The 12357-nt window shown below is 46.7% G+C and overlaps 1 protein-coding gene across 1 annotated transcript in view; it reads right to left on the bottom strand.

The window, feature by feature from the left end:
• The window catches only part of LOC137524974 (FAST kinase domain-containing protein 1, mitochondrial-like), a 109081-nt gene that overhangs the window by 84461 nt on the left and 12263 nt on the right, over positions 1 to 12357 (bottom strand). The gene's annotated exons all lie outside the window — the stretch shown is intronic.

The raw sequence follows: 12357 nt of genomic DNA, 5'->3' as shown, positions 1-12357 counted from the left end.
GGCTGTCATCAGCTCACCTCCTTACCACCTCCTATGCTGTAAGCAGAGTTGCCCTGCATTTTCATCTCGACCCACCCGGATACTATATCATGCCACCCGGCTGGGAAAAAATTCTGGGGAGAACACTGTCAGGTATATAGTGTTTTTTCTAACATTGCATCATTCTATAATATGTGCAGATTACACAGCACTCAGCATTCAAAATGATTCTTTCAGAGCAGTCTGAACTAATGACCTCTCCTCTGGCAGAGGAAAAGTAAAAAAATAACTAACAGTTGAGATAATAAAAGTCAGAAAACAGCCCTCTCCACGACTTTGAAAGTCGTAGAGCTTAAAGGGGCACGATGGCGAAAAATTATGTTTTATAGCCACTGTACTATGCCTAGCTGTTTGTAGAGCATAGTGGCTTACATGTAGTGAGGCACAGGGGCTTTTTTTTTTTTTTTTAAACACTGACATCACCTTGTATACATTATCAGTCACGTCGGCAGAAGTACCTTTCCGACGCCACTTAGCCTGTTCCATGTAGTTGTAGGGAGGCAACTTTCCCTGTTGCTGTAACTGACGTTACAGTTTTCCCCTCTCTGCAGCGCTGGAAGGTTTGTTCTAAATTTCAACTGCACGATCGTGCAGTTATAGTGATCCCCCCATGAGCCGTAAAGAGTAGTAGCTGATGTGCTGTGAGGGGAGTGGAACGCACCCTCCCTCTTACGTGAGACGCAACTGCGTGTGAGGAGGACTGTGGAGGAACGCATCATCATTACTGATGACGCTGCCCGGCAAGGACCCCTGTAGCTGAAGCTGGCATGTGCTGCGCAGACAGAGCGGCAGCTTGCAGAGCAGACACAAGCGCTGTAGCTGTGTCCTGCTAATTGTACAGTAGTTGTGATTGTTGTTTTTTTTTTTGTGGTGAATTTTTTTTTTTACCCAATCGTTTTTTCAGTATTTTTTTTCTAAAGCAAATTGCAGGTAGTTATTCAGCCAGAGTAATAAAAAAAAAATGAATAACTTCCTGCAATTTGCTTTAGAAAAAAAATACTAAAAAAAAAAGTTTGGGTAAAAAACAAAAAAAAAACAACAATCACAACTACTGTACAATTAGCAGGACACAGCTACAGCGCTTGTGTCTGCTCTGCAAGCTGTCGCTCTGTCTGCGCAGCACATGCCAGCTTCAGCTACAGGGGTCCTTGCCGGGCAGCGTCATCAGTAATGATGATGCGTTCCTCCACAGTCCTCCTCACACGCAGTTGCGTCTCACGTAAGAGGGAGGGTGCGTTCCACTCCCCTCACAGCACATCAGCTACTACTCTTTACGGCTCATGGGGGGATCACTATAACTGCACGATCGTGCAGTTGAAATTTAGAACAAACCTTCCAGCGCTGCAGAGAGGGGAAAACTGTAACGTCAGTTACAGCAACAGGGAAAGTTGCCTCCCTACAACTACATGGAACAGGCTAAGTGGCGTCGGAAAGGTACTTCTGCCGACGTGACTGATAATGTATACAAGGTGATGTCAGTGTTTAAAAAAAAAGCCCCTGTGCCTCACTACATGTAAGCCACTATGCTCTACAAACAGCTAGGCATAGTACAGTGGCTATAAAACATAATTTTTCGCCATAGTGCCCCTTTAATGGATTTTTTGTATAGAGATAACAACTGGAGTTTCTTAAATCTTCCTGTACTGGAAACAATTACACTGATGTATCTGATCTTAATGTTTTATTTCTTAGCTGTACTACACATACAAATCATATTATAATTTTTTTTTCGCTTCAGTGTCTCTTTAAGGACCAGAGCCTTTTTTTCCCATTCAGACCACTGCAGCGTTCACGGTTTATTGCTCGGTCATACAACCTACCACCTAAATGAATTTTATCTCCTTTTCTTGTCACTAATACAGCTTTCTTTTGGTGCTATTTGATTGCTGCTGCGAGTTTTACTTTTTATTATATTCATCAAAAAAGACATGAATTTTGTCCAAAAAATGACTTTTTTATCTTTCTGTGCTGACATTTTTCAAATAAAGTAAAATTTCCTATACATTTGAGCGCGAAAGTTATTCTGCTACATGTCTTTGATTAAAAAAAAAAAAAACATTCAGTGTATATTTATTGGATTGGGTAAAAGTTATTGCGTTTACAAACTATGGTGCCAAAAGTGAATTTTCCCATTTTGAAGCATCTCTGCCTTTTCTAACCACCTGTCATGTTTCATGAGGTGCTAAATTTCCAGGATAGTATAAATACCCCCCAAATGACCCCATTTTGGAAAGAAGACATCCCAAAGTATTCAGTGAAAGGCATGGTGAGTTCACAGAAGATTTTATTTTTTGTCACAAGTTAGCGGAAAATGACACTTTGTGACCCAAAAAAAAAAAAATGAAATTTTTTTCTTCTAACTTGCGACGAAAAAAAATAAAAAAATAAAATGAAATCTGCCACGGACTCACTATGCTCCTCTCTGAATACCTTGAAGTGTCTACTTTCCAAAATGGGGTCATTTGTGGGGTGTGTTCACTGTCCTGGCATTTTGGGGGGTGATAATTGTAAGCACCCCTGTAAAGATTTTTTTTTTGTCACAAGTTAGCGGAAATTGATTTTAATTGTGTTTTTTCACAAAGTGTCATTTTCCGCTAACTTGTGACAAAAAAATAAAAATCTATGAACTCACCATACTCCTAATGGAATACCTTGGGGTGTCTTCTTTCTAAAATGGGGTCATTTCTGGGGTTCCTATACTGCCCTGGCATTTTAGGGGCCCTAAACCATGAGGAGTAGTCTGGAAACCAAATGCCGCAAAATGACCCTTGAAATCCTAAAGGTACTCATTGGACTTTGGGCCCCTTAGGGCAGTTAGGGTGCAAAAAAGTGTCACATGTGGTATCGCCATACTCAGGTGAAGTAGAACAATGTGTTTTGTGGTGTATTTTTACATATAACCATGCTGGGTGGGAGAAATATCTCTAAATGACTTTTATATATATATATATATATATATATATATATATATATATATATATATATATATATATATATATATATATATATATATATATATATATATATATATATATATATATATATATATATATATATATATATATATACATACACACACACACACACACACACACACACACACACACACACACACACACACACACACACACACACACACACACACACACACTTGTCCATTTCTGAATACGGCGATACCACATGTGACACTTTTTTGCAACCTAGGTGCGCTAAGGGGCCTAACGTCCTATTCACAGGTCATTTTGAGGCATTTGTTTTCTAGACTACTCCTCACGGTTTAGGGCCCCTAAAATGCCAGGGCAGTATAGGAACCCCACAAGTGACCCCATTTTAGAAAGATGACACCCCAAGGTATTCCGTTAGGAGTATGGCGAGTTCATAGAAGATTTTATTTTTTGTCACAAGTTAGCGGAAAATGACACTTTGTGAAAAAACACAATTAAAATCAATTTTCGCTAACTTTTGACAAAAAATAAAGTCTTCTATGAACTTGTCATACACCTAACAGAATACCTTGGGGGGTCTTTTTTCTAAAATGGGGTCACTTGTGGGGTTCCTATACTGCCCTGGCATTTTACAGGCCCAAAACCGTGAGTAGTCTGGAAACCAAATGTCTCAAAATGACTGTTCAGGGGTATAAGCATCTGCAAATTTTTATGACAGGTGGTCTATGAGGGGGCAAATTTTGTGGAACCGGTCATAAGCAGGGTGGCCTCTTAGATGACAGGTTGTATTGGGCCTGATCTGATGGATAGTAGTGCTGGGGGGGGGGGGGGGGGGGGTGACAGGAGGTGATTGATGGGTGTCTCAGGGGGTGGTTAGAGGGGAAAATAGATGCAATCAATGCACTGGGGAGGTGATCGGAAGGGGGTCTGAGGGGGATATGAGGGTTTGGCCGAGTGATCAGGAGCCCACACGGGGCAAATTAGGGACTGATCTGATGGGTAGGTGTGCTAGGGGGTGACAGGTGGTGACAGAAGGTGATTGATGGGTGTCTCAAGGTGTGATTAGAGGGGGGAAATAGATGCAAGCAATGCACTGGCGAGGTGATCAGGGCTGGGGTCTGAGGGCGTTCTGAGGGTGTGGGCGGGTGATTGGGTGCCCTAGGGGCAGATAGGGGTCTAATCTGATGGGTATCAGTGACAGGGGCTGATTGATGGGTGATTAGATGGCAGAACAGATGTAAACAATGCACTTTGGAGGTGATCTGAGGGTAGGTCTGGGGCAATCTGATGGTGTGGGTGGGTGATCAGATTGCCCGCAAGGGGCAGGTTAGGGGCTGATTGATGGGTGGCAGTGACAGGGGGTGATTGATGGGTGATTGGCAGGTGATCAGGGGGGATAGATGCATACAGTACACAGGGGGGGGGGTCTGGGGAGAATCTGAGGGGTGGGGGGGGGGTGATCAGGAGGGAGCCAGGGGCAATTTAGGGTTAAAAAAATAGCGTTGACAGAAAGTGACAGGGAGTGATTGATGGGTGATTAGGTGCTAACAGTGGTCTGGGGGGTGGGCAGGGGGGGTCTGAGGGGTGCTGTGGACGATCAGGGGGCAGGTGGGGGGGAAATCAGTGTGCTTAGGAGCAGACTAGGGTGGCTGCAGCCTGCCCTGGTGGTCCCTCGGACACTGGGACCACCAGGGCAGGAGGCAGCCAGTATAATAGGCTTTGTATACATTACAAAGCCTATTATACTCTTTACATGCGACGATCCGGGTGCTAGTAACCCGCTGGCGCTTCCGAACGGCCGGCGGGTTACAGCGCGTGGGGGGGCGGAGCCAGTCGCCGGCGGCTGATCGCGTCACGAATGACGCGATCGCCGCATAACCACGCCTGCCGCTGCCTCCGCTGATGGGCGTATTTAAGTCGTTTAGGCCCAGTCTTTGCCGCCGCCCATCGGCTGGGGGCAGTCGGCAAGTGGTTAATTACAGTTACAAATTCATTAGGAGTCGGTGCATTTTTTCCCGACTCCGAATCCAGGCACCCAAAATTGCTCCGGCTCCGAATCCAACTCCACAGCCCTGCTATGGATTGACATGTTTTTTTCAACTGAGATATGAAATGTTTACGGTTATCTAACTCCTTTCACACTTTTCTGAGGGCAGTCTGCTGTAATCAGATAGCAGAATGAGACAGGAGGGGAGGGGGAATTCCCTCACAGTGCATCTGTTAAACCTGCATGTGCAGAGAGCTCAGTCAGAGACAGGTAGAACTTTCTCTCACAGAGAGCAGAAGAAATGTATTTTATATGCAACAAACATTTGTAATTGTGTGTGTGAAACCTGATACCTGACAGGCTTTTGCTTCAATATTACACCATTCTCAGCAAGTCAGACTGTAGAGATTCACCTATGCAAATGAGACATTCCAAACGTAGCTAAAATCTACACACAATGAATTAAAGCTTTTGCCTCTGATATGTACCATGAAAAGTTAATACAATCTTCTCTTCACAGCCAATGCAACGGTAAAAACTGCAGAATAAAAAGGTTAAGTTACACAAAAACTTTTATATGAAAGTTGAGTTACAACAGGTCTTGTACAATCATCAACCACTTTACAATACAACACCTTCAAATCACAGTGTCATTACTGAGGTATAGGGGCTTGGTCAGGGACAGGTCTACTGAGCAATTCAGTTCCTATACAGTCTCAGTCCCTTGTAGCCAAGTCCAAGCTATACTGCTCAGCAAAACCTTAGGGAACCCGTGACTCTCTTCAATATGGTACTGAACATTTTCCACAGTTCATTGGCAATATGGCATCCAAAAGAATGTTCACTTCACTCAGAAGATCTCTTAGACTCTTACTCTTTATACTGTATCTCTCAACTCACTTTACTCTTAAGCACCACTTGTTTGGATAGGGCTTCCCAAAATAATAAAATAAGAAGGAATCAAATAATCAAAAATAAAAAAGAAAATAAAATCACAAAGTTGACCAATGCACCCAGCTATACCATCAATACCTCACTCCTTCAATGTAACTCTTTTCTTGTGCTATTTCACTTTATCCTGAATAAGCTCTAATTTTGTTACGTTGCAAAACTTGTAAATCCAACTTTGTTGACTCTTTATCTCTGTCAGAAGTCACTCTGCTTTTCACTGTAGTTCACTTAATAACCAAGGTGCAATGAAACTCCTCCTTCACTCCTCTTCTTTAATGCTGACAGGTTAACAGACTTAGTTATCGCTCACTGACAGCTTCTCTTTATCGCTACAGCTTTTGTTATCTTTCTCTCTCTCTCTCTCTCTCTGGCCGTGCACTTAAGGCCCATACACACGTCTGATTTTTTGGAACGACGGGTCGTTTCAACGTCCCGTCGTTGAGATGTCCGCCCGCTAAATTGAGCGTGTGTACAGACTGTCGTTCGCGTGATAAGACTGAGTTTGAGCGATCCGCCCGGCGGATAGATGTCCACAGTTAAGATAGCCAGGTCTATAGGTATCCCCAGAATAGGCAGCCAGGACTATAGGTGTCCCCAGAATAGGTAGCCAGGACTATAGGTGTCCCCAGAATAGGTAGCCAGGACTATAGGTGTCCCCAGAATAGGTAGCCAGGTCTACAGGTGTCCCCAGTATAGGTAGCCAGGCCTATAGGTGTCCCCAGTACAGATAGCCAGGTCTATAGGTGTCCCCAGTATATGTATCCAGCTGTATAGGTTTTCCCAATATATGCAGCCAGCTGTATAGGTGTCCCCAGTATATGTAGCCAGCTGTATAGGTGTTCCCAGTATAGCCAGGTCTATAGGTGTCCCCAGTATATGCAGCCAGGTGTATAGGTGTCCCCAGTATAGCCATGTCTATAGGTGTCCCCAGTATATGCAGCCAGGTGTATAGGTGTCCCCAGTATATGCAGCCAGGTCTATAGGTGCCCTCAGTATATGTAGCTAGGTCTATAGGTGTCCCCAGGAGGGGAGGCAGCCAGTGAAAGAGGGCGATGGGCAGTGACGGAGAAGGGGGGAGGTCTCCCCCTTCCCTTACCTTGGGGCCCCCCTTCCTGGCTCTCCCCTCCGGAATGTGTAGGTGTCGCACAGCGGCTGACAGCGGGCGGGGACTTACCTCTGTTACAGCCACCGGAGGGAGCGCTGATCTGTGTGCCGCTAGTCTGGTCTTGAGTAGACCAGACTAGCGGCGCACAGATCAGCGCCTCCTCTAGTGGCTGTAACAGCGGTCAGCCGCTGTGTGACACTTACACATTCCGGAGGGGAGAGCCAGGAAGGGGGGCCTCAAGGTGAGGGAAGGGGAGGAGACTACCCCCCTTCTCCGCTGCTATGCCCATCGCCCTCTTTCACTGGCTGCCTTCCCTCCTGCTCAGGGTTCTCTGGCGGGCCCCCCCTGGCCACGGGCCCTCGGTCCGTGCCCGAGTGCCCGAATGGTCAGCCCGCCCCTGCTGCTGTCAGTTCTGAGGGGGATTAATGGAGGCTGATCACTTTTCAGATGACAGAAAGGCACGAACACTTAAAGAGGAACTCCAGTGAAAATAATGGAATAAAAAAGTGCTTCATTTTTACAATAATGATGTATAAATGATTTAGTCAGTGTTTGCACATTGTAAAATATTTTAAATCCCCGATTTATATTCTGACATTTATCACATAGTGACATTTTTACTGCTGGCAAGTGATGTAGCTGCTGCTTTCTGTTTTGGCAGTTGGAAACAGCTGTAAACAGCTATTTCCCACAATGCAACAGGGTTCACAGACAGGAAACTGCCAAGAGTACTGTAACGAACGGTGTAGCACAGAGAGGATCTGATTACCGGTGATCTGCAGTATCACTGGGAATACAGATATATACCAGATTATAGATGATCTGCAGTATCACCGATAATCCGATATACTAGCTAACCTCTGGACACCTGAGTAGAGTGTAGTGTTCGGTGTAACTGTAACACTAAGAGGCCTAGGCCTCAAGGCAATAAGGAGTACTGCACGGATTCCTTCTGAAGGCCTGAACTCTCCTAGGAGGGAGGAGTCAAGCTTAGATAGGAAGAACTCTCTGATAGTGACACTCAGGGGGAGATGTCACTAACAGGACTGGGAACCGCCTCTAACAGTAAGGTCGGTTCTCAAGGTCAATCAAGCCAGGTCGTAAACACACAGACAGATAAAGTACAGATTCAGAAGGCAGATGCGGAGTCTGATAAACAGGCAGGGTTTGGCAACAGGGTATCAGAAATATCGAGGTACAGAATCAGGAGACAGATGCAGAGTCTAAGGGCGAGCCGGGGTTCGGCAAAAGAGTATCAGAAATATCGAGGTACAGAGTCAGAGTTCAGGAGATAGTCAGGCAAGCCAAAAGGTCATAACAGATATCACAATCAAACTAGTACTTTAAAGAGGAACTCCAGTGAAAATAATGTAGTAAAAAAGTGCTTCATTTTTTACCATAATTATGTATAAATGATTTAGTCAGTGTTTGCTCATTGTAAAATCTTTCCTCTCCCAGATTCACATTCTGACATTTATTACATGGTGACATTGTTACTGTGGGCAGGTTATTTAGCTGTTTCTAGCTGCTCTGTCTGTTAGAGACAGCTAATAACAGCTATTTCCTGTCTCTGAACATTGTTACATTGTGGCAGTTTGCCAGCAGTACCATGGTATTCAGAGCCTCTTGTGGGAGGGGTTTCAGCACAAAATCAGTCACACAGCGCCCCCTGATGGTCTGTTTGTGAAAATCATTGTCTTTCTCATGTAAAATGGGGTATCAGCTACTGATTGGGAAAAAGTTCAATTCTTGGTTGGAGTTTCTCTTTAAGCTATCAACAGAATCTAGCTAAGTGTAGGATTACAGCTGCAGCTGGTCCCGGCACACTTCAGGATCTGACTAGGGTCTGAGTGCTAGCACGTTGTGTTCGCAACGCCAGACAACGGGCAAGTGAACAGCCAGCAGTATATTTACAAAAAGGACTCCCCAGTACCTCCCCTAATTGCTGGACCAATGAGGATCGATGGAAATGTCAGCTGACCCGCTCAGTCAGCTGACCTTCTTCTGGCTGCCATATAGGGCCTGCCTCTCTGCGCACGCGTCACTCTCAACTCTGGTGGACTATGAGTCCCAGCCACCCCAGCACTGTCCCTGATGCCCGCCGCGGGAGCCGCCGCACTGCACGCGGCGGCTTCTCCGCGTTAACCGATGCTTGTGCGGCATGCGGCGGTTCCTCCACGCCGCGCCGCGCCGCCATGTAGGACGCGGAAGCAGCCGCCTTGCTCTGAGAGCAAGCGGCTGCTTTTTCATGCTTTCTTACAAGTACGTACTCAGAATTTCTTTGTGGGAGGGATTTCACCACAATATCAGCCATACAGCACCCCCTGATGGTCTGTTTGTGAAAAGGAATAGATTTCTCATGTAAAAGGGGGCATCAGCTACTGATTGGGATAAAGTTCAATTCTTGGTCGGAGTTTCTCTTTAAAGGGAACCAGAGAGGATGCAATATACATACCTGGGGCTTCCTCCAGCCCCATACGCACGGATCGCTCCCACGTCGCACTCCTCCGCTGCCTGCATCAGCCGCCACCGGGTCCCGTCATTGCCGCGAGTCGGCAAGTCGGCCGGCGGACGCGGCCAATTCTCCGCATCACAGGGTGCTCTCCCCATACAGATACGCATGTGGCTGTTAACTGCGCAGCCGCATGTGTACATGTATGGAGGGAGCCCCTGTGATGCGGACAATTGGCCGCGTCCGCCGGAAGTGACGGGTCCGGTAACGGCGGATCCAGGAAGCTGAGGATGGCGGCGTGGGAGCGATTCAGGCTTATGGGGCTGGAAGAAGCCCCCGGTATGTATAAAATCTGTTTCTTTTTTCACCCCCCGTTCCTCTCTGGTTCCCTTTAATATACTTGGTTGCAGGTTCTATTCCTTTGGCTGGGCAGCACTATCTTGTATCAATAAACTGATTATCACCACAATGTCACTGTCTCTTTAAATGCTTTATCAAACAAGAAGTTTTTAGTCATACCACTTTCATCAGAATATTCCTCTTCAGCAACTCGGGTTAACTGTCTCTATACTCAGCAAACCTCTACTGAACGCTGGCCCTTCACCGTGGCTTGTAGCTGGCGCAAGGCCTATACTCATCTGGCCTATCAGGGTCTCTCTCCTTCCACGCTAGCTCAGATCTTGCCTGCAAACACTGCACTTGGCCTCCGGTAACTGTCTGGCTCTGTTACCGCTGCCCTCCTCTCTCTGCTGGTGGTCTCTGGGTTGCCACCGGGTCCCTTCTTTTCCTCATGGGGTAACTGCTGCGGACATTCTCTCCCCAGCCTCCTCTCCCGCTCACCACCGCCTCCTGACTCCTCTAGTGCGCTGAGGGAAACTGGTTAAAACCGGTTCCCTCTGGCTGTGTCTCGCGCGCTCTACCTGCCTGCGCTGTGCTCTCTGACTGGCCGCGCGGAGCTTTCAGAAGAGGTTCCACTGCTTTGTATGCATGGTCGCCTTCGCAACCAGTCTATGCGACCATCTCAGCTCCTAGGCCTCTCTCTCACTGCGCCGTTTTAGTTCCACCATGCTAATTTCTAAGGCGAATTTTAGCCTTAGATGCTAAGTTTACTTTACACACACAAATGCATCTGCAGAGTACATTACCCTCTTTTAGAGGGTTACACAGCTACTTAGACATTTGTACATTGTAATTTTAGAACACTTGGGTATTGATAGCGTTCTTTTAAATCACAGTTTCAATTCAAAGTAGAAAATTCCACATTGGGTAGCTGTAGTAAGAATTCGTTAGAGCAGGCAACATTTTGTGATAGCCTATATTAAAGTAGAGTAGCTGGAACAGATGGCTTGTCAAATAAAACTCAGAGCTGTTCTGGACATGTGGCGTGCTTAAAGGGAAGGTTCAGGGACTATAAAAAATAAATAAAAATCCACATTCACTTACCTGGGGCTTCCTCCAGCCCGTGGCAGGCAGGAGGGCCCCTCGGCGCCGCTCCGCAGGCTCCCGGTGGTCTCCGGTGGCGCGTCCGACCTGGCCAGGCCGGCGGCCAGGCTTCTTCTGCGCTCCAATCTGCGTCTCACTGGTGCGCGCTGACGTCAACGGACGTCCTCCGGGCTGTACTGCGCAGGCTCAGTAGTTCTGAGCCTGCGCAGTACAGCCCGGAGGACGTCCGATGACGTCAGCGCGCACCAGTGAGACGCAGATTGGAGCGCAGAAGAAGCCCGACCTGGCCAGGCGCGCCACCGGAGACTACCGGGAGCCTGCGGAGCGGCGCCGAGGGCACCTCCTGCCTGCCACGGGCTGGAGGAAGCCCCAGGTAAGTGGATGTACATTTTTTTTTTTTTTTATAGTCCCTGAACCTTCCCTTTAAAGGGAATCAGAGACGAAGCACCTCATGTATTTTACTATATATATATCAATGGGAACATGACAGTAAACACCTACCCTGCTCTCTGTTTCATTTTTCCCTGCTAAATCTGCCTGTTATCAGCCCTGATAAGAATCCCTTAACATTCAGTCTAGCTTCCAGGAATGATTATAGCTGAATCAGTCTTCTGTGATGTCTGTTCAAGCCCAAGTCTACCCCTTCTGGCTCTGCTTTGCTGCGATTTATCCTCGAAGCAGCAAAGCAGAGCCACAAGGGGGCAGGATTGGGCTGTCGTCTTCTCCTAACCTCCTCTGTGACATTTTCGCCGCTCCCCGCTGCTTTCTTGGAGATAAAATCACTGTTTTATTCATAGTTTTTGTAAACAACGAAGATGGCCGCCAAACAGGAAATACATCATCAGAGCAAATGCCTGTTTGCAGAGGCTCCTCTCAAATGTGACTTGATTGCTGGAATGTTACTCCCATGTGTTGCCTTAGCTTCTTGTCTGGGCTCAGCACTGATCTCTCTGCACTCACAGCTGTTTGAAATAACTCAGCTCCAGGAGCCTTGCAGAGAAGCTGGCTGTGAGCAGAGACATTGCCTTGACTCATACAGACACAGGAGAGCCTGCAGGGGAAATGGAGGGGCATGCATAACTTCTCCCTATCACAACAGAGACAGTGCATTCCTCTTCGGCTCGACAAGGCTTGACAAAGAAAAGAAGTTTACACATATTACAGAGATGTTGCCACCTGTGATACATTTCAGAAAGTAGATTAGGTAGAGGAAAGATTTTACAATGAGCAAACACTGGCTAAATGCATAAATTATTATTGTAAAAAATAAGCAATTTTACTTACCTCGAGAGGGAGAAGCCTCTGGATCCCATCAAGGCTTCCTCCATCCTCCTCCGTTCCACAGTGGTCTCGCTGGACCCCTCCGAAGCCAAAGCCGACAATTTGTCAAGCTGTAGCGCCTGCAAAATTTACCTTCCCTGGCTCCAGCACAAGT

This window comes from Hyperolius riggenbachi, chromosome 7 (assembly GCF_040937935.1).
Source record: "Hyperolius riggenbachi isolate aHypRig1 chromosome 7, aHypRig1.pri, whole genome shotgun sequence".
In the NCBI taxonomy this organism is placed as follows: Eukaryota; Metazoa; Chordata; class Amphibia; order Anura; family Hyperoliidae; genus Hyperolius; species Hyperolius riggenbachi.
Note: the sequence above shows the minus strand (reverse complement) of the source record. Positions and strands in the feature narration are given on the sequence as shown.